Raw genomic sequence first — 27,140 nt, forward strand, 5'->3', positions numbered from 1 at the left:
GGCAAACTAGTAAGCTCCATATGCAGCAATCTCAGGGATTTTTAGTAAGATATAGCCCACCTCTCATGTGACAAATGGAGGCAAGATCCACAATTCAAAAGCGAACACTGACACCTTACATTGGTCTTGGCACTATTTTTTTTTTATTTGACACCAAAAGTAAATGCAAAAAAGCAAAATTAACAAGTGGGACTACATCAAACTAAAAAGCTTATCAAAAAATGAAAAGACAACCTATGAAATAGCAGAAAATGTTTGTAAATCATGTATCTGATAAGGGGTTAATAATTAAAATACATACAGAACTCACACAACTCAATAGTAAAACAAAACAAAAAACAAAAACAATCTGATAAAAAAAACTGGGCAGAGGAATTGAACTCTCATTTTCACAAAGAAGACATACAAATGGCAAACAGATACATGAAAAGATACTCCACATCACTAATCATCAGGGAAATTAAAATGAAAACCATAATGAGATACCACCTCACACCTGTTAGAATGACTATTGTCAAAAAGACAAGAAGTGACAAGTGATGGAGAGAATGGAGAGGAAAGGGGATCCTCCTGCACTGTTGGTGGGAATGTAAACTGGTACAGCCACTATGGAAAACAGTATGGAGATTGCTCAAAAAATTAAACATAGGACTAACATGATATAGCAATTCCACTTCTGGGTAGATATATAAAGAAAATGAAATTACTATCTCAAAAAGATAACTGCACCACCCCCCATGTTCACTACAGCATTATTCTCAACAGCCAAGACATGGAAACAACCTAGGTGTCCATCAACAGATGAATGGAAAAAGAAAATGTACTATATACATATAATCAGATATTTTTCAGCCATAGAAAAAGAAAATTTTGTCAGTTGTGACAACATGGATGGACCTTAATGGCATTTATGCTAAGTGAAATAAGTAAGACAGAGAAAGAAAAATATTTGTATGATGTATGGTAAAAAATGAGTATGATCCCACTTATATATGGAATTTAAAAGTTGAACTCATACATTGCCAGATTTGGGGGTACAGGAAGTAGGCAAAATGGGTGAAGGTGGTCCAAAGGTACAAGCTTCTAGTTATATGGTGAGTAAGTGCTGGAAGTGTAAAGTATGGGGACTATAGTTAACAACAATGTTGCTAAAAGAGCACACCTTACAAGTTTTCATCACAAGAAAAAATTTATAACTATGTGAAGTGACAGATGTTAACTAAATTTGCAGTAATCGTTTATATATGTATATCAAATCATTATGTTATACACCTAAAACAAATACAGAGTTGTACAGTAGTTGTATCTCAATAAAAGTGGAAATAGAAAAGCAAACATTTTCTCTTAGTGTGCATGACAAGTTGAGGTAGAATTAGACATTGCTAGTTACTGGAGGCAGCTGTTATCAGTAAATTACATCCATGGTTGGATAGATCCTTGAGACTTGATCAACTCCCTGAATCCACCAGGATAGGTATCTTTGGTAAAGACACACCAGATGCCATGGTCAAAGGGAAATTGCCAACAACACATCCACAGCCAGCTGGATCCCTCCCAAAAGATTTCCACACTGTCTTATCTCAAATCCCAACTCTTCCTATAGTAGCTGTGGGGTAGAAGACATGTGCTTTCATTCTCTGAGCCTCAGTTTTCTGAGTCTCATTATTTAAAATAATGTTGAAAATAACTGAAGTATTTTAAATTTGTCATGAGGATGAAATGATACTTTTATCAGATACTTTTGGTGTACCATATACTTCACCGTCTACTCTTTTTCAAGTCTCCTTTATTCCTTCCACCTCCTTGATCTAATCCCTAAATACTGGATTGCCCCAGAGTTCAGTCTATCCAGTTCTTCTTTCATTACTCCTTTGATGATTTCATCTCATCTAATTACTTGAAATACCATCTAGGTCAGTGCTGTCCATCAGAACTGTCTTCTACAGGAGAAATACTCTATCTCTACACTATCTCACACAGTAACCACTAACCACATGAAGCTACTGAGCACTTTAAATGTGCTAGTGCATGTGGCAAGTGGTTTTCATGTTTGATAGTGATGACTTACAATTGATTACTCCAGATTATGTATCTATCTGCCTACCTGAGATTTCCAATTGGACATATCAAATGTACATTTCAAACTCTGCATGCCCAAAACTCAACTGATCTCCCTCACTCCACCTGCAGTGATACAAGTTCATCTTTCCAGTATCCCAAGATATAAAGTCTTCCTATTTCTTCCCATTCTCTCATACCCCAAAGTATATCTGGGCTCCATCCACTATGTACCACCTTCTCTGGTATCACCAGGGTTAGAGTCACCACCATCTTTCAAGAAGACTAATATGATCACTTGTGATGAGGTCTCCTCTCTCCAATCCCGTCCCTGCCTGCCGCTCTTCTTAACTATCCAAAGCTATCTTGTAAAAGTATGTCAGATCATAACACTCCTTTGTTCAGTACTGTGCAGTGGCTCCTTCTTGCAGAGTAAAAGCTAAACTTAAAATGGTCTTCTATTCCTACATGGTTTCTGATCTTCTACTACTGCAATCAACTTACTCACAATGCTCCAGCCATGCTATCTTTCTGTTGTTTCTTGACCATTAACAGGACAAAGCATTCTTATCACCTTGCCTGTAGTTTACTCCCTCAGCCTGAAATGATCCATTCCAGAGATCCACTTGAATAATGCCTTCATCTCCTTCCAGTTGTTGCTTCCATGTCCAATTTTTAATGAAACTTAACTGACCAACCTATTTAATACTCAAATTATCTCCTCACTTCTCACAATACTGATCCCCTTACCATTCTCTATTGGGTTTTTTTTCTTTATTAACTTGATACTTATCATTTAACACCAGTCAAGTTTGGTAAAAAAAAAAAAGAGATGCCCAAATGGTGGGAACTGAAGGTACAGTTGAGGAAAGGAATATTCAAAGGAAATATAAAAGGAAAATTAACTATGAATGGTGAAGCATACAAGGGTTAGAAACATTAAGGTTCTGGTGCCCCTTTTGGGAAAGGGAAGGAGCAGCCAGTTTTCTGGAACCTTGAGGAACTTGTAAGAAAGGGCATCTTACATAGGTCAACCCTGTTGTTAGGTAAGACCAACCATTATCACACTCAGACCACTAGGAAGACAGAACAACTCTCCCCTCTCCTCCCAGGCTCTGATCACATTTTGTTGCCTCTCATTGGTTAAGCTTAACTGGAGGCCAGAAGGCAACAGCCAATTGATTTATCTGTATAAGTCCAAAGTATAAACTTTACTTCTATAAAAACTCTTTACATCCATCTACTCTTTTCCACTTCTACTGCTCCTTACATTATTACAGAGTCTTGGGACATCATCCCTTTGTCATAACAGCTTCCTAACTTGCCTCCCTACCTCTAGCCCTCATCCTTTCAGTCCACTTTAATTAATCTGCCTAGACTTCAATGCAAAAGAAAAAGATCACAAAGGAAAAGCATCACAATTTAACTATCTTAAAATTGTTGAACTCAAGATAAATACAATTGAAACTTTAAAAATAAAAAAAGTGCACTAGAAAGAAGGACGGTCAAACATGACTTTTACAAAGAACTAATATCTACCTGATACAGAAAATTCACATGGATTAATAACGAAGGTTTTAATCCAAAGAGAATTCAATGAACAAAATTCAAGGGTCTATTAGTTTCTTATCTAAATGTACTTACCCAATAAATAGTTTTGACTCTCCAACCTTACTGCACCTTCTACCTCATTGGTTGTCCTTTGACTTTGCTTTCTCCCTCCTTCTGCCTTCGTCTTCTTCTCTTGCCTTATTTATTAACCCTTGGTTTTTAGCCTTTCCTCATTCTGAACAATCTCCCTTGATGATGTCATCCACTCAAATATTTTCAATGCCATGTATATAAATGACTTTAAAACCTTCTATTCTGAGTGTGCAAGAACATAAAAGTCAACGTGCCCAAAGCTTCTTTCACCTCCTACCTGAACTATCAGTGTAAGTGTAGACTTCTGTACCTCCAGCAATTTGTCATTCCCAAATCTCTCTTCCCTGGGGCTGACAGAAAGATGTTTCTAAAGCAGAAATGACATTGCATCTCTCATCTGCTTAAAATCCTGCAGGAACACTATAGTTACCTAAATGACAAAATCCAATCCCTAAACTGGGCACACAAGGTCCTGCATCATCTGAGTGCCACCGCAGCCCTGGATCTGAGCCTCCTTCCACATTGACCTACAGTTGTTGCTAATGACTGGCAGTTCCCAGAATTTACGAGACCTCCATGCCCCTGTACAAGCTTTACCCTGCAACTGTAATTCCTTCTGTTTTCACATACCTGGCTAATATGTGCACATTTTCAAGACTTGGTTAAAGCTTCACTTCTTTTATATATTAAAAAGCCATTCTGAGTCATCAGGAATTCATCATTGTCATTCTTTCACTGTACCCAGCTGCTATAGCAACTGTTTCCCACTTGTATTACTTCATGTCTGCTGATCTCCACTAAAACGTAAATTTTTTTAGACAGGGGATCATCTCTATGCTATGCTGCTTTTAAAAGAAGGAAAAATTTACATATGTTAAATCACTCATTTCAATTGTTTTAATGGCAGAAAAACTTGGAAACTCTCTAAATACACATCAAACAATAAAGTCTTAAGTTGTACACATCTACCAAAAGAATATAGCCACTAATACAATGACTCATGAAAACTACTCAACATGAAAAAATATACATAACATCAACTTCGGCATAAAATGGAAGATATAATTCTACCTACATCCTGATTAGCACTATATGGCATTTGTATGAACAAATGTCTGTATGGAAAACACTGAAAAAGTAAAACATCTTCTATAATTGAGTGGTGATTTTTTGAACAAGTTATTTCTTCTTTGGGCTGTTATTTTATGCCATTTGTATAATAAATAAAAGAAAGTTACAAATGTTGAAGAAAGCACCACAAAAACATACTTTGTGAGGATGGAGCAAGGTATGGCAGGATAGCAAAATGTCCTTTTGTCTGTAAAGACACACATTCCTTATGTGGCAGTTCTGAAAACATTTGTCTTATCCCTAAAAGGCAGCCAACCAGGAAAGTTACTTAGTGCTCTCCGAAGCCACACATGCAATGGTACATTGACATGTCAATATCCAAAAATCTGTAATGTCTTGGAGTTACCTTCCCACAATGTTACAAGTCCAGGGAAAGAAAAAAGATCAGTTTTGAAAGTCTGGTGTGCACAGTGTCCAATCCAGAGCACACTTGGGCATCTATTTCATATTGATAAGCTACTCTTTTAAAATACCCGTCAGTCATTCATTACTGTCGAAAGAGATTAACATAGGAAACATTTCTGAGGTGCTGAGCAGGAAGATACTGACTGAGTCAAGCTGACCCAGGTCCATGTCTCATGTTTCTACTGCCTCTGCCTTCCCAGCTTCTGCCCAGGCTACAAGCACAAATGGAGCTGGGAAAATTGTGCCTTTGGGAGCCACCCCATGAGGTGAAATTCAAAACACTGCATAGAGAGGATAGGAAGCCAAACTTACCTCTGTGCCACTGACTTATCATTGCTTTTCACCAAGTCATTCAGAGAATTAAAGCTCTCTACCGTACCAAAGAATAGCACTTGTTCAACAAATATTTGTCAAGAACCCACTATGTGAAAGACCTTATGTTCAACACTGATTATTCAATTTAGTTGAAATGAGAGGGCATGAGTCAATGCCTGCTGGATATTATGTACATTGCCAAACTACTCCTTAACATGCAGACAGCTCTTGTGGGAATGTCAGAGCTGAAGCACTCTCACAAAGCTACTCTCTGCCCTAAGGTAAATCCACTCTAGGCAAACGTGGTCTGGCTCAGTGCTTTTCATTCAGACTGTGCTGTGAGGAACTCAGGGATCCCTTGAGTAGGTGGGATTCTGTCTCAGCCCAGCTCCACTCTCACTTGATTTATATAACAAGTTTCCTTCAAACAGGATGTCTGCAACTAAACACAAACACATGCACACTCACACAAAGGCAAAGGCACACACAGACAGCTGATCCACATTGTTTCCTAGAAATATCTCTCAAAACTACAGGTCCGTCTTTATTTTTTTCCAGAAATATCTTCTACATTTAACATCAGGGAATTTTTCATGCCTCACCCAAACCTTCACAGTACAATTTAACACTATTCTTTTTATGCTTTCAGTTAACAATACTCAGACTTCGGATTACCTATGCATACAAGAGAGGCAGAACAATAATTTAGCCATCTCTTAATTAATATCAAATTACCTTGGTAATATCTAGTATCTCTGTGCTTCAAAGTAATTACCCCTGGAAGAGAAAGAGGTAATGTTGGTTTCAATTCATATTTTGGGACCTAGGATTATTGTACTTCCTTCTCTAATAACAGTTTGAGAAAGCTCAAAGACCACTGGAGAACGGGGATAGTACTTGGTACATCATAGATACTCAAATAAATATTGAGTGTTGAAGCCAAAAGAGGGACAGAAACAAGGGAGTAATGGCAAAAAGTGAAGAAAGCTTATAGGAAGTTGAGGTAACAGGTAACTGTTCACTGAAGTATCTCAGTGTCTTAGAAGGGGCCCCGACTGAATGAGTAAGAAAATTAATTTAAAGTTCAAGGTATTAAATGTAAAATTCTAGAACTTTCCAATTTTGTTAAGGGAAAGCCCTGCTACTGATAATTCTTCTCATGCTCTATAACTGGAGCCACAAAACTTCCAAATAAATAGACTTCTTTTAAAAAAATCTAATTATCTGATTTACACAATCTACAGTGACACATACACACATACACATACATACCAGCGTTAGACTGCCAGATAGCTAAGCAAATCTATGTATTCAACTAAGACACCAAATTGTGTCTTCAAAATAGTACAACACAAAACTTTATTAACACTAATAAAGGCAGGTATAAGAAATCAGAGTAATGTTTTGGTATAATAGTTCTGGTTTTAACTGAGTACAAAGTAAACCAAACTTCTTAGTTGCCATAAAAAAAAAGACAGACTGACCTGTTTTGACCCTTAAACATGATGCATGGTTCATGAATTCTTTGAAGTTCACCACCTGGCTGATGTTGCCAAAGATAATTTATATGAAACTCTCCAGGGATTAAGGTCTACTGACATAAGAAATTATAGGGATTTTCATTTCTTGGCTTCAATTGGAATGACAAAAAATTCTAGTGTGGATTAAAAGATAAAAAATGTGTATAATTATAATCATGATACTTGTCTTTGTAAATATCAAACCAGGATCCTTTTAAAGATGCTTTATATTTTTCTGACCTCTCACAAACATGTGGTCAGGTAAACACATGTGCACAGCAGGACAGGCATTTGCTAACGAGTAATTACAGAATTGCTACAGGGTTCAGAAAGGATCCATGATGAAGTCAGAAAGCTTAGTTTTTATATGAGAGGTCTAGTCCTCATTGAAAAAATGTTACTACAAGGACAATACAAAGAGTTGTGAAAGCCTGGAAATTGGAAACAAGACTTTTCATTAGAAACCTGGTTTGACTATGAGGCATCTTAAATAGTACTTTTTAATAATAGGGTTTTGTTCCTACAGCCTAATATATTCTTTGTTTACTTTTTCCAACAGCATTAAAGTATGTCTGTCTAAATGAATGTAGGGGCACAGAGGGCTTGTACACTACCCTTCCATGCAAGAGATCACTGCACTGCCATCATGGGGCCATGCTCTGATAGGCATCGACAGTCAGTCACATCTCAGCCAGTCTTGTCTGTAGCTTCCTCATGTCCAGCACCCTTAGCACAGTAGCCTGCGTGAGTTATCCTGGTGGCTACTCAGACCCTGGGGATTCTTCACTCCCTTACTACTGTTTAGCACATCTGCATTATAATGTGATAGGGAAAAGCATAGGAATAGAAAGGAAATATAATGGAAATGCCAAAAAAAATAGGTGTTAAGTCTACATAGAAATGCAGCTACCACCAAAACTTGTGTGATCTTGTCAAAACAGAAGGTGGACTTCAGGCACTTGCCAAAAGTGCTAGCTGGACATACACCACATCAGTCACATTTCAGTGGAGATGGGAAAGGAGAATTTGCAAGACCAACATCAATTCCTCAAAAGCACAATTCTGTAAAATCAGGATTATAAAAACAAGACATCCAGAGGCTACACAGATGCTCTTTGGTATCTCTTTCCATTTCTCCAGGAAGAACATGAGTTTTAGAAGAGCTTTGTAGAAACACGTAAAACTCTGGCACTCCCTTCCTTCTGTATGCATTGGCTGGAAGGCATCATAAAACCACATATACTGCCCACATACCTTGTTACCTGTCTGCTCTGTCTATCTATACTTAGCTAAATAGAAATTCATATCCATCCAGATGTAAAAATGCAACCAAGCTCCAGGAAAGCAATATTCAATGTCTGGGAAGCAGAGTCAGACTGCTTGGGTTTGAGTCCCAGCTCTATCACTTACTGGCCAAATAGCCTTGAATAAATTATTTAAACTTCAAGCTTCAGTTCCTGCATCTATGCAGCCTTCCTTATGGACTTTTGTGGAGAGTACTGAGAAAACAGTAGATTTCTAAATACTGCTGTCGTTAAGTAAAGGGTCTCACTGTATAGAGACATTATTTTACAAAGACTTTTAAAGTAATTACATCAAAGCTGAGAAGGGTTCAGATATAACCTGCTTCATTCACATTGTAAAAGTGAGACTAAATGTAATCTAGTATTTTTTAAATTGTAGCTTTTAAGAGCTAGGATTAAAAAAAAGAAAATAAGAAGATGTTAGAGGTAGGTAAAAAATGATTTCTTCCTACACTAAGGTAAAAGACTGGGAAGTCAGAGGCTGGGTTCATGTCACCCAGCAGTAACATCACTTTCAAACTGTCTTAGTAAAATCATTTTTATTATCTAAAACACTGAAGCCATTTGAAAGCAAAAAGTATCTTCATAATTCATCTTGAGATGTTATGAGGACAAAATGTATATGACATTTATCAGAATAAACAATGCTTTAAAAACTCATAACAGAAATATGAAAACCATTCAGTGATGATTAGACAAACAAAAGAAAAAACTCAGCAAGTGATTTCACAAGGGAAGATACTTAAATTTGCCAGGTGACTGAAAAGACCTTGCTGGCTTTCTGTCACTTATCATTTGCAAGTCATTTCGAATCACAAAACCTTCTATTCTTTTGATCCACATGGAAGCATCACTTTGGCATTAACACTATGCAAATTTGAACTTAGCTAGGTGTGCCACACTAATTACCACAGGGGTAGGCTCTTGGTGTTTTGTACAAAATAATTATTGCTTTGCTTGCTTCATAATCACACATTTTCCATATTGTAATTTCAGTTTATTGAGTAAAATTGTACATAAAACAAACCTAGTGCATTCCTCCTTCAAGAAAAAACAGAACAAATGAGAACAACAGAGGACTCAAAGGATTTCTTCAGCCCCCTGAGGTGATAACAAGAGAATTTAAAGCAAAAAGCTTTTGCCTTTCAGTAAATGAATAACCTGGTACAGTGATTCTTATTCTGGTGTCCTGGAAATTTAATGAAACTTTTCAGGTTCCTCATCTACTATCAATGCTTACTCATGACATAACACTGGCCACAGTGCTCTCTGGTTGGAGGAATAGTGAAAATGAGAAATGAAAAATAATAGCAGGAAATAAACAGGGAGGAATCAATAAACAATCTGGGGCTAGCTTTAGGTTATTCGAGACTATCAGATCATTTGACTATAATCCTGCCAACTCCTGGTTGAGACTCATAATATAAGAACTCTGGTTCATCTTCAAAAAAATTTTTTTAATGTTATAATTGAAAATGCAATTCTATGCTGAGTCAAATCAATGAGCCATCTTGATGTATATATGCTAATATATATGTTTAGCTACATAAATAAAAGTACTTTGTTAAGGAGCTGAGTATTTGCCAGGCAGTAAACTTGAGTCTGTTTTCATTTCATAAATATATCCTGAGCACACTATTCTCATTTAATAACTGATAATCATATTGAAATATTTCTAGGATTTCTGTCAATTATTATTCTTTAACAAATCTTTGGAGGCTAATACCATCAGTAAATTCTTTGTATTTATTACTCGCTATGTGAAAAAGCTATTGTTATTGCAACTGGAGGCAGGCAGTGCTCGCAGGTCATGTACCACCTGTTGAGGTTTCCTCTTGCTGGCTCTGACAGATATCCAGGCTTCCCTGGTGCAGTTAATGGCATCCAAATCCAAATCTTCACTGCCTTGGTGTGATTCCTAAGAGAGAGGACACAGGATCCGAAACAGCTAAATGTGCTGTTGTTACAATGCTAGGGCTTCTGTTCTAAACACTCACCTGCTCACTACCCATCTACAATGAACAGCAGAGAATTCAAACAGCCTTGAGACTTCACACAGAGACAGTCAAGCGACCCTTTTTGCTTCCTTCCCCCTGAGGCCTCACCTTGGCCCAAGTAATTCCTCCATTAAGCCCTGCCCAGCAAAAGACACACTCAGAACTTTACTTACCACTGCCTCAGAAAGAAAGGGTCAAAAACACAGGAGAAAGTATCTTCTCTCTTCACAAATGCTCAGCCCTCTAGAATGGTGTTCCCTAGCATATGTTCTTCCTGGAATCCATTCTGCTGATGTAGCCTATAGGTGACTCAGGCCCGCTGCTCTGTTATCCTGCCCTTTCTTCAATTACTTATATAGTATAGGCATTATGGTATGAATCCCATGAATACTGGCCCCACCACATACCAGCTGTGTGACTTTTTGAAAATCATTATGCTACTTTCTGCTCTAATTCCATCTGCAAAATGGAGATAATAATAGCATACCCACCTCATAGGGTTATTGTGAAGAATAAATAAGGTAATGCAGCTAAAAGCACTTAACACATACTGCCTGGGAGTCAGTAAGCACTTGACAAACATTGATGCTGTTGCTTCTTAATAACAACACTGGGTGCCAGCAACAACATTCCTGGTACTGAGGTGGGCATTTGGGATTCACAGACTATAAGAGAGTCCCAGCCTCTCAAGAACTCACAGTCTACAACAGGGCTTAGGCAATATTTTCTGTTAAAGACCAGATAGTATATTCTTGGGCTTGGCCAGCCAGTCTCTTTTGCAACTACTCAACTCGGGCAAAGTAGCACAAAAGTAACCCTAAACAATATATAAGCAGATGCATGGAACTTTGTTTCAATAAAAGTTTATCTAGAAAAACAGACAGTGGGCAGGATTTGGCCTATAGGCTGCAGTGTATCAACCCCTGTCTAGAGAGAAGAAGCACACAATTACAAGATAACCAACTTAGACTACAATGCAGGTATGCAGAGTCTCAGTGAGCACAGAAGGGAGAGTGTATCGCATTTAGCTTCTGCTGTTAGTTATTCATGCCATTGGTTAGCAATTCCTACAAAGTGGCAGAAAGAACAAGAAATTTAATGGAGCAAAAAAATCTAAAATTAATGGACAAATGGATTTGATTAGAGTTTCAATTTTGCTGAGCCTATTCTGCCTTACAGCATCCTTGGTTTCAGAAAGTTAAGCTGAAAAAAAATCTACTTTATTGTCATGTCATTTCATTCATCTGGCAACCTATACTCTTCAGAGAAACTGAAGACAAATATCATAAAAATTCTATTTATCTGCCACAATTCCAGAAATTCAGTCTATTTCTGGTGGATCAAGACATGAAGTTCTCAAGAACTAACTATAATAGAGTATTTTGACATATTGCAAACCTCAGTTTTGGCTATAGTAGGATCTAACTTAGGAATCAAAATATGTTCAAGAAGAAATATGATAATGCTACCAGACAGTATAAAAACATGTTTGAAGATGCTTACATGCAAAACCTTTTATTTTTCTAAGTGAGCATCTTTGGCTCATTAAAATGACTAACTCAGAGAGAATAAGATTTGGAACACAATCCACAATGGTAAATACAATTGCTGACTGTTTTTGGCTTTGTGTTATCATAGTGGAAAAGTAGTTTGTCCCAGCAGCTGTAGGACTGTCTCAAGTGTGGGCATATGAGCCTTTTGCATAATGCTGTGTTTATACAACCCAGATGGTCCATCCTACTCTCAAGCTGCATGCACCCCCAACCCTCCAGCCCCGCCTGAGCTTAAAGAGTAAAGGAAGAACAATCAAAATGCAACTGCAATGAAGACAATATATGGTAATTATTCCTTATCAGGTATTTTCCTCTGTTCTCCAGATAAAACTGCAGCTTCTCCTAGAAAGACTGAGCCAATGTCTATCACCAGGCGGTTTGTCCAAGCTCAGGGCAAAACAAGCCTTTCTCGGAGGCATGATCAATTCACTGCTGGTTAATGCCCTTCATTTAAGTTAAGATAAAGAAAATGAAATAAAGATAAGCCACAATCAGTCTCATTTTAGTCACTTGCTAACTACTCTAATAAAGGTTGCTATTAGATAAGATAGAAATTACTGCCTAAATGAGCATACTTAATGCCACTGGGCTTCACTGCCCAGGTTAGCTCGGTTACTCTAAGAAATATAACCATAAACTGGATATAAAACTTCACCTCTACAGAATTGTCAGGAGTGGATGGGAGCTTCATGGTAGACTTGAATATTCTTGATAAATGGACACCCTAAGGTTCTATAGTTCATGACAATAATCCCATGCTACCTAACGGGCTCAACAATAGCCACTGCTTGGTATGGGGGATCCTTACAGCCTTCTGAAATGATGGCTAAGGAAAAATAAAATATAAACCCTCTTCGTATTTCTTCATGCTTGAATATCTCCTAAGAAAGAGGTTAGCATGGTTTTTTAAAAAAAGTAAGGATTTAGGGGTGGATTCAAGATGGTGGTATGAGAGGTGAAACAGAGAACTCATCCCCAAACCACATATAGTCTGAAAATATAGTTAATACAACTAATCCTAAAATAGTAACAGGAAAGAAGGCTGCACCAGACTACATACAGACCTCACGAACAGAGCAGACTTCACGAAACAGGGTAATGAACCTTGATCCGACAGGACCCAAGCCCATCCCCCACCCCAGCTCACCGGTTGGAGGAAGAGAAATGGAGCAGGGAGGGGGTGGAAACCTAGAACTGCTAAACACTCAGCCCTGGAGGTCTGCTTTGGAACACAAACCTGCATTGTGTGGTGCTCTGCAGGTTGGTGGGGTTGGGGAGCTGGGACAGGCAGAGTGCTTCAGAGACTGAGATTCCAGCCATTTGTGGAGGACGGGGATCCACATCCGGCTGCTTGGGACAAAGGAAAGGCAGGCTGTCTGAGAGGCTTCCTAGCAGTTAGAGGGCTGCTGATGGGGCAGGGTTTGTATGGAGCTTGCTGCACGGGAGAAGGGAATGGTGGACAAGGTTATCTGTATGTGCTCTACTCAGCAGGTTGGGAACTTGGAGGAGCTTAAGGTACTCCATCCCCCTGGCTGGCTACTCAGTGCTGAGAGCCCCCACTGTGACACAAAGCTGGCTGTGCCTTCCTCCTGGCCTGCTGGCACTGGCTTGAAAACAGGCAGTCACTGCACTGGCATCAGGCCAGCCAGAGGGAGACCCTGCCTACAACAGCTAGAGATGCAAAGCACAGAGGCTTACACCAGTGTGCTAAGCCCAATGATTCTCACAATGGAAACAGGCACTGCAGCCAGGAATCAGGAAACAGCTCTATCCTCCCCCCAGGCACCAGCATCTTTTCCTACAACCCTGAAACTCACTCTAGGGGCTGAGGAGCTCAAGAGACTAGAGATTCTGAGCACTAGAGGGTGCCATATAGAAACATGAAACGTCAAAGGAGCCTGGTTCAGACTAAAATCTTCAAAACCCCAGAAAAAGGGCCAAATGAAACTGAACTCACCAATCTTTCTGAAAGAGAGTTCAAAATAAAAATCATAAATGGGCTCATGGAGGTAAAGAAAAATATTCAAGAATTCAGGGACAAATTTAAGATGGAGATTGAATCATTAAGAAATTCCATATCTGAAATGAAACATACAGTGGAGGGATTTAAAAGCAGATTAGATGTAGTAGAAGAGGCAATAAATGGGATAGAAATTAAAGAAGAGGAATACAAAGAAACTGAGGCACAGAGAGAATAAAGGATTTCTAAGAATGAAAGAATATCAAGAAAACTGTGTGACCAATCCAAATGGAACAATATTTGCATTATAGGGGTATCAAAAGAAGAGGAGAAAAGGGATAGAAAGTGTCATTGAGGAGGTAATTGCTGAAAACTTCCCCAATCTGGGGAAGGAGATAGTCTCTCAGGCCATGGAGGTGCACAGATCTCACAACACAAGGGACCCAAGGAAGACAACATCAAGACATATAATAATTAAAATGGCAAAGATCAAGGATAAACACAGACTTTTAAAAGCAGCTAGGGAAATAAAATAGATCATATACAAAGAAAATCCATAGGCTATCATCAGATTTCTCAACAGAAACCTTACAGGCCAGAAGGGAGTGCCATGATATATTTAATGTAATGAAGTAGAAGGGCCTTGAACCAATAATACTCGACCTAGCAAGGTTATCATTTAATTTTGAAGGAGGGATTAAACAATTTTTAGATAAGCAAAAGCTGAGAGAATTTACCTCCCACAAATCACCTCTACAGTGAATTTTTGAGGGAATGATATAGATAGAAGTGTTTCTAAGGCTAAATAGATGTCACTGGGGAAATAAAACAACAGCAAAGTAGAACAATTCATTACTAAGCAGATACAAAACCAAACCAACTACCCACAAAGTCATTCAAGGGATAGATGAAGAGTACATAATGTGATACCTAACATATCAAGAATGGAGGAGGAAGAAAAAGGAGGAAACAAAAAAAAAAGAACCTTTGGTTGTGTTTGTACTAGCATAGGAAGTGAGATAAATTAAACTGTTAGATAGTAAGGGAATTACCCTTGAAACTTTGATAACCATGAATATAAAGCCTGCAATGTCAATAAGTACAAACCTATTGATAATCACCCTAACTGTAAATGGTCTGAATGCACCAATCAAAAGACATAGAGTCACTGAATGGATAAAAAAACATAAAAAAACAAGACCCATCTATATGCAGCCTACAAGAGAATCACTTCAAACTCAAAGACATACACAGACTAAAAGTAAAGGGATAGAAAAAGATATTTCATGCAACTAATAGAGAGAAAAAAGTGGGAGTTGCAGTACTTGTATCAGACAAAATAGACTTCAAAACAAACAAAGTAACGAGAGACAAAGAAGGACATTACATAATGATAAAGGGGTTAGTCCAACAAGAGGATATAATGATTATAAATATCTATGCACCCAACACAGGATCACCTGCATATGTGAAACAAATACTAACATAATTAAAGGGGGAAGTAGAATGCAATGCATTCATTTTAGGAGACTTCAACACACCACTCACTCCAAAGGACAGATCAACCAGACAGAAAATAAGTAGAGACAGAGGCACTGAACAACATATTAGAACAGATGGACCTAACAGACATCTACAGAACACTTCATCCAAAAGCAATAGGTTACACATTCTTCTCAAGAGCACATGGAACATTTTCAAGAATAGATCTTCTACTTGGCCACAAAAACAGCCTCAGTAAATTCAAAAAGATTGAAATTGTACCAACCACCTTCTCAGATCACAAAGGTATGAAAATACAAATAAATTACACAAAGAAAACAAAACAGACCACAAACACATGGAAGCTTAATAATATGCTCTTAAATAACCAATGGATCAATGACCAAATAAAAACAGATATTAAGAAATATATGAAAACAAATGACAACAATAATTCAACACTGCAAAATCTGTGGGATGCAGCAAAGGCTGTGCTAAGAGGAAAGTATATTACAAGACAGGCCTACCTCAGGAAAGAAGAACAATCCCAAATGAACAGTCTAAACTCACAATTAACAAAACTAGAAAAGGAAGAACAAATGAGGCCCACAGTCAGTAGAAGGTGGGACATAATAAAGATTAGAGAAGAAATCAATAAAATCGAGAAGAAGAAAACACTAGAAAGAATCAATGAAAGCAGGAGCTGGTTCCTCAAGAAAATAAACAAAATAGATAAACCCCCAGCCAGACATATCAAGAAAAGAAGAGAGTCTACACGCATAAACAGAATCAAAAATGAGAAAGGAAAAATCACTATGGACAGCACGGAAATACAAAGAATTATTAGAGAATACTATGAAAAGTTATTTGCTAACAAACTGGATAACCAAGAAGAAATGGGCATCTTTCTAGAAAAATACAACCATCCAAGGCTGACAGAGAAAGAAACAGAATACGTGTGGTGAAGGCAGTTCTGAAGAGATATGCTAGGCACCCCCGCATAGCTTTGCTTGTGCCTCAGTGAGTGACTAATACCAAGCAATACAAATTGCCTGGAGGGCAAAAAGAGGGTGAGATTCTGCTTCAGTGTGAAGGTGACACATGAGTGGTACACATAGGGATGATGAGGTGTAAGGTCCAGGGGCCAGGGCTAGGGTTAGGGTTAGTTGTTCAGAAAGGTGTACTGGCAGGATAGGATTACGTTTGGAGTTAGGGTCTGGTTCCAATGTGAGAGTGATAGCAAGATTGCACTTCAGGGTTACAGTGATGCGTGGGTGATGTCCATAGTGATGATGAGGGGTCAGGTTCAGGGGCCAGGGCTAGGGTTAGGGTTAGTGTTAGGTGTTCAGTAAGGACAACGGGGTGCATAGAATTTGGTTTAGAGTTAGGTTTGTTTCTGATGTGAGGGCAAGGATGAGATTGCTCTTCAGTTTTAAGGTGTTGCGTGGGTGATGTCCATGGTGAAGGTGAAGGGTAAGGTCCAGGGGCCAGTGCTAGAGTTAGGGTTACATGTTTGGAATAGTATACGGGGAGGACAGGTTTACAGTTGGAGTTAGAGTCCAGCTCTGATGTGAGCGCCAGGGCGAGTTTGAGATTCAGGTTTATGTTGAGTCATTGAGTGACCGTGAGGGGTCAGCACTGGGGACAGGGCTAGAGTTAGGTTAAGGTTTTGGAGAAGGTGTATGCAGTGGATCAGGTTCCAGTTAGAGTTGCAATGCAGCTCTGATGTGAGGGTGAGGGCGAGATTGCACTTCAGGTTTAAGGTGATGTGTGGGTGATGTCCATGGAGATGGTGTGGGGGTTCAGGTCCAGGGGCCAACGCTAGGGTTTGTGTTAAGAGTTTGGAAAGGTGTACTGGGAGGTTACAGTTACATTTGTAGTTATGATCCAATTCTGATGTGAGACCTAGGGTGAGATTCCACTTCAGTGTTAAGGTGACACGTGGGTGGTGTATATGGTGACGATGAGTTGTCAGGTCCTGGACCAGGGCTATGGTTAAGGTTAGGTGTTGAGTAAGGTCTACAGGGAAGGTAGCATTCCGGTTAGAGTTAGGATCTGGTTCTGATGTGAAGTCAAGGGCTAGATTGCGCTTCAGGCTTAAGGTGATGCGTGGGTGATGTCCATGGTGACAGTGAGGGGTGTCAGGTCCAGGGACCAGGGCCAGGGTTAGGAATAGTTGTTTGGAAAAGTGTACTGGGAGAATAGGGTTTTGTTTGGAGTTAGGGTCCAGTTCTGATGTGAGGGTGATGGTGAGATTGTGCTTCAGGGTTATGGTGATGCATGGGTGATGTCCATGTTACAGTGAGGCATGAGGTCCAGGGTCCAGTGCTGATTTTAGGGTTAGGTGTTCGGTAAGGTGTAAAGGGATGATAGGGTACAGTTATATTTAGGGTCTTCCTCTGATGTGAGGGCAAGGGCGAGATTGCACTTCAGGTTTAACGTGATGCGTGGGTGATATCCATGGTGCCAGTGAGCAGTGTAACATCCAGGCACCAGGGCTAGGGTTACGGTTAGGTGTTCAGAAAGGTGTACTGGGAGGATAGGGTTAGGTTTGGAGTTAGTGTCCATTTCTGATATGAGGGTGAGGGTGTGATTGTGCTTCAGGGTTAAGGTGTTGCATGGGTGATGTCAATGGTGACGGTGTAGGTCATGTTCCAGTGGCCAGTGCTAGGGTTATGGTTACATGTTCTGAATGGGGTAAGGGGGGCACAGGGTTTCAGTTGGAGTTAGGGTCCTGCTCTGATGTGAGGGCGAGGACGAGCTTGTAGTTCAGATTTACGGTGAGGAGTGGAGTCATCGATGGGGATGGTGAGGGTTCAGTCCTGTGTATAGTGCTAGGGTTAGGGTTACATTTTCGGTTACATTACAAGTTAGAGTTATGGTACGGCTCCAATGTGAGGTTGAGGGCGAGATTTACACTTCAGGGTTAAGGTGATGCATGGGTGATGTCCATGGTGATGGTGAGGGTGCTCAGGTCAAGGGGCCAGGGCTAGGGTTAGGGTTAAGTGCTTGGAAAGGTGTACTGGAGGTTAGATTTACATTTGTAGTTAGGATCCGGTTCTGGTGTGAGGGCGAGGGCAAGATTGCACTTTAGTTTTAAAGTGATGTGTGGATGATGTCCATGGTACAGTGATGTGTCAGGTCCAGGGGCAAGTGCTGGGGTTAGAGTTCAGTGTTCTGTAAGGTGTATTTGGAGGATAAGGTTACGGTTAGATTTAGGGTACTGCTCTCATTAGGGGGTGGGGGCCAGATGGTGCTTCATGTTAAGGTGATGCATGGGTCATGTGTATGGTGACAGGGATATGCAATGTCCAGGGGCTAGTCCAAGGGTTCAGCTTAGATGTTTGGAGAGGTATACAGAGAAGATAGGGTTAGATTTACATTTATGGTCCCACTCTGATGGAAGGGCGAGTGCGAGATTTCTCTTCCTGTTTAACGTGATGCATGGGTGATATCTATGGTTCCAGTAAGGTTTGTAACATCCAGGGGCCAGGGCTAGGGTAAGAGTTAGGTGTTCGTAAAGGTGTACTGGAAGGATAGGGATAGGTTTGGAGTTAGGGTCCATTCCTGATATGAGGGTGAAGGTGTGATTGCACTTCAGTGTTAAGGTCATGCGTGGGTGATGTACTGGTGAACAGTAAGGTCCAGGGGCCAATGCTAAGGTTAGGGTTACATGTTTGGAATGTTGCAAGGGGAGGACAGGGTTTCATTTGTAGTTAGGTTCCTGCTCTGATGTGAGGGCAAGGGCAAGCTTGTGGTTCACATTTATGGTGAGGTGTGGGGGTCATCAATGGGGATGCTGAAGGGTCAGTCCTGGGTATAGGGCTAGTGTTAGGGATAGGTTTTCCTTAAGGTGTATGTGGGGGATCGGGTTACAGTAAGTTATGGTCTGGCTCCGATGTGAGGGTGGGGGTGAGAATGAAGTACAGGTTTAAGGTGAGTCGTTGGGACATCGATGGTGATGGAGAAAGGTCAGTACTGAGGACAGGGCTAGGATTAGGATTAGGTTTTTGGTAAGGAGTATGGGGTGTATTGGGTTCTGATTAGAGTTGCGGTCTGGCTCTGATGTGAGGACGAAGGCGAGATTGTGCTTCAGGATTACAGTGATGCATGGGTTATGTCCATGTTGATGATGAGGGGTGAGGTCTAGGGGCCAGCGCTAGGGTTAGGGTTAAGTGTTTGGAAAGGTGTACTGGGAGTTTAGGTTTTCATCTGTAGTAAGGATCCAGTACTGATGTGAGGGTGAGGGCGAGATTGCGTTTCAGGGTTATGGTGAGGTGTGGGTGATGGTGAGGGTTCAAGTCCAGGGGCCAGGTCTAGGATTAGGGTTAGGTTCAGGTGTTCAGCAAAGACTATGGGGTGCACAGAGATCTGTTTAGAGTTCGGAGCCAGTTCTGATGTGAGGTCGAGGGCAAGACTGTGCTTCAGGTTTAAGTTGCTGCATGGGTGATGTCTAAAGTGACGGTGAAGGATAAGGTCCAGGGGCCAGTGCTAGGGTTGGTTTACATGTCTGGAATGGTGTACAGGGAGGACAGGGTTACAGTTGGAGTTAGGGTCCAGCTCTGATTTGAGGACGAGGGGTGAGCTTGTAGTTCAGGTTTATGGTGAGGTGTGGGGGTCATCGATGGGGATGGTGAGGGGTCAGCCCTGGGTATAGGACTAGGGTTAGGGTTAGGTTTTTAGTAAGGTGTATGGAGGATTGGGTTATGAGTAGAGTTAGGGTACGGCCCTGATGTGAGGGCAAGGGCAAGGCCTGATGTGTGCACTTCAGGGTTAAGGTGATGCACAGATGATGTCCATGGTGATGGTGAGGGGTGTCAGGTCCAGGGGCCAGGGCAAGGGTTAGGAATAGTTTTTCAGAAAGGTGTACTGGGAGGGTAGCATTACATTTGGGGTTAGGATCCAGTTCTGATGTGAGAGTGAGGGTGATATTGTGCTTCAGGGTTATGGTGATCCATGGGTTATGTCCATGGTGATGATGAGGGGTTAGGTCCAGGGGCTTGGGCTAGGGTTAGGGGTAGGTGCTATGTATGGGCTACGGGGAGGATAGCGTACTGGTGAGTGTATGGATCCGGTTCTGCTGTAAGGGCAAGGGTGAGATTACACTTCAGGGTTAAGGTGATGTGTGGGTGATGTCCATGTTAGGGTGAGGGGTCAGGTCCAGGGACCAGTGCTAGGTTTAGGGTTAGGTGTTCGGTAAGGTGTGAGGGGATGATAGGTTTATGGTTAGATTTATGGTCCTGCTCTGATGTGAGGGAGAGGGCGAGATTGCACATCAGGTTTAACATGATGCATGGGTGATATTCTTGGTGCCGGTGAGGGGTGTAAAGTCCAGGGGCCAAGGCTAGGGTTAGGGTTAGGTGTTTGCAGTGGTGTACAGGCAGGATAGGGTTACAGTTGGAGTTCTGGTCCAGCTCTGATATGAGGGTGAGGGCGTTTTTGAGGTTCAGGTTTATGGTGAGTCATTGGGGACATCAATGGTGATGGTGAGGGGTCAGTACTAGAGACAGGGCTAGGGTTAGGGTTAGGTATTTGGTAAGGTGTATGAGTTGGATCAGGTTCCAGGTAGAGTTGTGGTCCATCTCTGATGTGAGGGCGAGGGCGAGATTGAGCTTCTGGGTTAAGGTGATCCGTGGGCGATGTCCATGGTGATGGTGAGGGTGGTCATGTCCAGGGTACAGGGTTTGTGTTAAGTGTTTGGAAAGGTGTACTGGGAGGTTAGGATTACATTTGTAGTTAGGATCCAGTTCTGATGTGACAGGGAGGGTGAGATTCAGTTCAGTGTTAAGGTGATGCGTGGGTGGTGTATAGGTGATGATGAGGTGTCAAGTCCAGGGGCCAGAGCCAGGGTTAGGGTTAGGTGTTCAGTAAGGTCTATGGGGAATATAGCACTCTGGTTAGAGTTAAGATACGGTTTTGATGTGAGGGCTAAGGTGAGATTGCAGTTCAGGTTTAAGGTGATGTCCAGTGTCAGGTTCAGGCACCAGTGCTAGGGTTAGGCTTTGGTGTTCTGTAAGGTGTATTTGGAGGATAAGGTTATAGTTAGATTTAGCGTCACATTCTCATTAGAGGGCAAGGGCCACATGGTGCCTCAGGTTGAGTTGATAACTTGGGTCATGTCTATGGTAATGGTGATGTAGAATGTCCAGGGTCCAGTGCTAGGGTTCAGCTTAGTAGTTCGAAATGGTATACGGGGCAGATAGGGATACAGTTGGAGTTAGGGTCCAGCTCTGATGTGAGGGAAAGGACGAGTTAGAGGTTCAGGTTTATGGTGAGTCGTGGGGGACGTTGATGATGATGGTGAGGAGTGAGTCTTGCGCACAGGGCTAGGGTTTGGGTTAGGTGATCCGTAACATGTACCGGGAGGATAGCATTACAATTAGAGTTAGGATCCATCTGTGATATGAGGCCGAGGACGAGATTCAGCTTCAAGGTTACTGTGAGATGTGAGGAGCACTGATAGTGACGCTGAGGGGTCAGGTTGAGGAGCCAGGCCTAGGGTTAGCTTTAGGTATTAGGAAAGGTGTACCGGGAGAATAGAGTTAAGTTTGGAGTGAGGGTCTTTCCCTGATGTGATGGCAATTGAGAGATTGAGGTAAAGGTTCACAGTGTGCCAAGGGGCACATGGATGCTAACGGTGAGAGGTCAGGCCAGGGGCCAGTGCTAGGGTTAGAGTTAGGTGTTTGGAAAGGTGTATGGTGAGGGCAGGGATATGGTTAGTGTTAGGTACCTGCTCTGATGTGAGGACGAGGGCATGATTGCGCTTCAGGGTTAAGGGGATGTGTGGGTGATGTCCGTGTTGCATTAAGGGATCATGTCCAGAAGCCATGGCTAGGGTAAGGGTAGGTGCACGGTAATGTATAAGGGGAGGATAGGGTTACTGTTAGATTTAGGGCCCTGCTCTGATGTGAGGGAGAGGGCTGGATTGTGCTTCATGTTTGAAGTGATGTGTTGGTGAAATCCATGATGCCAGTGAGGGGTGTAATGTCCAGGGGTCATGGCTAGGGTTAGGGTTAGGTGTTCAGAAAGGTGTACTGGGAGGATAGGTTTAGGTTTATAGTTAGTTTCCATTTCTGATACGAGGATGAGGGTGTGAATGCACTTCAGGTTTAAGGTGATACGTGGGTTATGTACATGGTGATGATTAGGGGTCAGGTTCAGGTTCCAGGGCTAGGGTTAGGGTTAGGTGTTCTGAATCCTGTACAGGGAGGATAGGGTTACAGCCAGAGTTATGGTCCAGCTCTGATATGAGGACGAGGGCGAGTTTGAGGTTCAGGTGTATGATGAGTCATTGGGGACGTCGATGGAGACAGTGAGGGGTCATTCCTGGGGACAGGGGTAGGATTAGGGTTAGGTTTTTGGTAAGGTATATGGGGTGGATCAGATTCTGGTTAGAATTTCAGTCTGGCTCTGATATGAGGCCAAGGGCGAGATTGCACTGCAGGGTTAAGTGATGCGTGGGTGATGTCCATGGTGAAGGTGAGGGCTGTCGGTTTCAGGGAACAGTGCAAGGGATAGCGCTAAGTATTTGGTAAGGTGTACTGAGAGATTGGGGACCCATTTGTAGGTTGGATTAAGTTCTGATGTGAGAGTGAGGGTGAGATTCCGCGTCAGTGTTAAGGTGACGTATGGGTGCTGTATATGGTGACAATAAGGTATCAGGTGCAGGGGACAGGGCTAGGGTTAGGGTCACGTGTTCAGCAAGGTCTACGGGGAATATAGCATTCCGGTTAGAGTTAGGATCCAGTTCTGATGAGAGGGCAAGGGCGAGATTGCGCTTCAGGGTTAAGGTGATGTGTGGGTGGTGTCCATGTTACGGAGATGTGTCAGGTCCAGGGGCCAGTGCTAGGGTTAGGATTCCATGTTCCATAAGGTGTATTTGGAGGACAAAGTAATGGTTAGATTTAGGGTCCTGCTTTCATTAGAGCATGAGAGCCTGATAGTTCCTCATGTTAAGGTGATGCTTGTGTCATGCCTATGGTGACAGTGATGTGCAATGTCAAGCGGCCAGTGCTGGGGTTCAGCTTAGGTATTCGGAATGGTGTACGGGGAGGATAGGTTTACAGTTAGAGTTAGGGTCCAGCTCTGATGTGAGGACAGGGGTGAGATAAGGGCTAAGGTTTACTGAGTCATCGGGGACACTGATGATGATAGTGAGGGCACAGTCCTATGCACAAGTATAGGGTGCAGGTTAGGTGTTCTGTAACATTTACCGGGAGGATAGCATTACAATCAGAGTTAGGATCCATCTGTGATATGAGGCCAAGGGCAAGATTGATCTTCAGGGTTATGGTGTAGCATAGGTAGCATTGATACTGATGTTGATGGATCAGGTCGAGGGGCCAGGCCTAGGGTTAGGGTTAGATATTTGGAAAGGTATACAGAGAGGATAGGGTTAAGTTTGGAATGAGGGTCCATCCCTTATGTGAGGGCAATTGTGAGATTGAGGTAAAGGTTCATGGTATACCAAGGGGCACATTGATGCTGATGGTGAGAGGTCAGACCAGGGGCCAGTGCTAGGGTTAGGGATAGGTGTTTGGAAAGGTGTATAGTGAGGGCAGGATTACGGTTACTGTAAGGTTCCCGCCCAGATGTGAGGGTGAGGGCATGGTTGCACTTCAGGGTTAAGGGGATGTGTGGGTGATATCCATGGTGCATTGAGGGGTCATGTCCAGGAGTCACGTCTAGGGTTAGCATGGTTGCACAGTAAAGTATAAGGGGAGAGTAGGGATATGGTTAGATTTAGGGTCCTGCTCTGATGTGAGGCAGAGCGTGGATTGCACTAAATGTTTAACATGATGTGTGGGTAAAATCCATGATGCCCGTGAGGGATGTAATGTCCTGGGGCAAGAGCTAGGGTTAGGGTTAGGTGTTCGGAAAGGTATACTGGGAGGACAGGTTTAGGTTTGGAGTTAGGTTCCGTTTCTGAATTGAGGGCAATGGGGTGATTGCACTTTAGGGTTAAGGTGATGCGTGGTTTATGTATATTGTGATGATTAGGGGTCACATTCAGGTTCCAGGGCTAGGGTGAGTGTTAGGTGTTCTGAATCCTGTACAGGGAGGATAGGGTGACAGTTGGAGTTAGGGTCGAGCTCTGATATGAGTGCAAGGGCGAGTTTGAGGTTCAGGTGTATGATGAGTCACTGGGGACGTCGATGGTGATCGTGAGGTGTCAGCCATGGGGACAGGGTTAGGGTTCGGCTTAGGCTTAGGTTTTTGGTGAGGTGTATGGGGTGGATCACATTCTGATTAGAGTTCCACTCCAGCCCTGATGTGAGGGCAAGAGTGAGATTGTGCTGCAGGGTTACAGTGATGCATGGATGATGTCCATGGTGAAGGTCAGGGGGGTCCGGTCCAGAGGCTAGGGCAAAGGTTAGTGTTAAGTATTTGGAAAGGTGTACTGAGAGATTGGGGAGACATTTGTAGTTTGGATACACTTCTGATGTGAGAGGGAGGGCGAGATCCCGCATCAGTGTTAAGGTGATGTGTGGGTGGTGTATATGGTGATGATAAGGTTTCAGGTCCAGGAGCCAGGGCTCGGTTTAGGGTTAGGTATTCAGTAATGTCTACAGGGAAGATAGCATTCTGGTTAGAGTTAGGAGCCAGTTCTGATGTGAGGACGAGGGCCGATTGTGCTTCAGGGTTAAGGTGATGCGTGGGTTATGTCCATGGTACAGAGCTAGGGTTAGGATTCCGTGTTCCGTAAGGTGTATTTGGAGGATAAGGTTATGGTTAGATTTAGGGTACTGCTCTCATTAGAGCACGAGGGCCAGATGGTTCCTCAGGGTAAGGTGATGCTTGGGTCATGTCTATGGTGACAGTGATGTGCAACTTCCATGGGCCAGTGCTACAGTTCAGCTTAGATGTTTGGAATGGTGTACGGGTGGATAGCTTTACAGTTGGAGTTAATGTCCAGCTCTGATGTGAGGGCAGGAGCAAGTTAGGGTTCAGATTTACTGTGAGTCATTGGGGATGTCGATGATGATGGTGAGGGTACAGTCCTGCACACAGAGTTTGGATTCCAGTTAGGTGTTCCATAACATATACAGGGAGGATAGCATTACAATTAGAGTTAGGATCTGTCTGTGATATGAGAATGAGGGCAAGATTGAGCTTCAGGGTTATGGTGAGGCTTGGGCAGCATTGATACTGATATTGAGGGGTCAGGTCAAAGCGCCAGGACTAGTGTTAGGGTTAGGTATTCAGAAAGGCGTATGGGGTGGATAGGGTTAAGTTTGGAGTGAGGGTCCATCCCTAACGTGAGGGTGATTGAGAGATTGAGGTAAAAGTTCATGGTGGCCCAAGGGGCATGCCAATGCTGATAGTGAGAGGTCAGACCAGGGGCCAGTGCTACAGTTGGGGTTGGTGTTCAGAAAGGTGTATGGTGAGGGCAGTGTTACCGTTAGTGTTAGGTTCCCACTTTGATGTGATGGCGAGAGCATGACTGTGCTTCGGGGTTAAGGGGATGCATAGGTGATGTCCATGGTGCATTGAGGGGTCATGTCCAGGAGTCATGTCTAGGTTTGTGGTTATTGTACAGTAAGGTATAAGGGGAGGGTCAGGTTATGGTTACATTTAGGGTCCAGCTCTGATGTGTGGGAGAGGGCATGATTGCGCTTCAGGTTTAATGTGATGTGTGGGTGAAATCCATGATGCAGGAGCGGGGTGTAATGTCCAGGGGCCAGGGCTAGGGTTAGGGTTAGGTGTTGAGAAAAGTGTACTCGGAGGATAGGTTTAGGTTTGAAGTTAGGTTCTGTTTCTGATATGAGGGTGAGGGTGTGTTTGCACTTCAGGGTTAAGGTGATGCGTGGGTGATGTACACGCTGATGATTAAGTGTCAGGTGCAGGTTCCATTGCTAGGGTTAGGGTTAGGTGTTCTGAGTCCTCTACATGTAGGATACAGTTACAGTTGGAGTTCGGGTCCAGCTCTGATATGAGGGCGTGGGTGAGTTGGACATTCAGGTGTATGATGAGTCATTGGGGATGTCAGTGGTGACCGTGAGGGGACAGCCCTGGGACAGGGCTAGGGTTAGAGTTAGGTTTTTGGTAAAGTGTACGGGGGGGTCAGATTCCGGTTAGAGTTCCAGTCTGGCTCTGATGTGAGGGTGAGGGCGAGAGTGCACTGCAGTGTTAAGGTGATGCATGGTTGATGTCCATGGTGAAGGTGAAGGGGTTCTGGTCCAGGGGCCAGGGCAAGGGTTAGGGTTAAGTATTTGGAAAGGTGTACTGAGAGATTGGGCACACATTTGTAGTTTGGATCCAGTTCTGATGTGAGAGAGAGAGGGCAAGATTCTGCATCAGTGTTAAGGTGACGTGTGGGTGGTGTATATGGTAATGATAAGGTGTCAGGTCCATGGGCCAGGGCTAGGGTTAGGGTAAGGTGTTCATTAAGGTCTGTGGGGAAGATAGCTTTCTGGTTAGAGTTAGGATCCAGTTCTAATTTGAGGGTGAGGGCGAGATTGCACTTTAAGTTATGGTGATGCATGCATGATGTCCATAGTATGGTGATGTGTTAGGTCCAGGGGCCAGTGCTAGGGTTAGATTCTGTGTTCTGTAAGGTGTATTTGGAGGATAAAGTTACGGCTAGATTTAGGGTCCTGCTGTCATTAGAGCACGATGGCCAGATGGTTCCTCAGGTTAAGGTGATGCTTGGGTCATGTCTATGGTGACGGTGATGGGCAACATGAAGGGGCCAGTGCTGGGGTTCAGCTTAGGTGTTCGGAATGGTGTACGGGGAGGATAGGTTTACAGTTGGAGTTAGGGTCCAGCTC

General features: G+C 42.5%; 1 long non-coding RNA gene across 1 annotated transcript in view; it reads right to left on the minus strand.

Annotated features, from left to right (window-relative positions):
• Window positions 1–9,282: 9,282 nt before the first annotated feature.
• Window positions 9,283–27,140, minus strand: part of LOC118972788 (uncharacterized) — a 106,348-nt gene continuing 88,490 nt past the window's right edge. The window contains exon 3 of the long non-coding RNA XR_005061875.2: window positions 9,283–10,295. This is a non-coding gene — a long non-coding RNA (uncharacterized lncRNA). The remainder of the gene's footprint in view (window positions 10,296–27,140) is intronic.

This window comes from Manis javanica, chromosome 1 (genome assembly GCF_040802235.1).
Source record: "Manis javanica isolate MJ-LG chromosome 1, MJ_LKY, whole genome shotgun sequence".
Taxonomy (NCBI): Eukaryota; Metazoa; Chordata; class Mammalia; order Pholidota; family Manidae; genus Manis; species Manis javanica.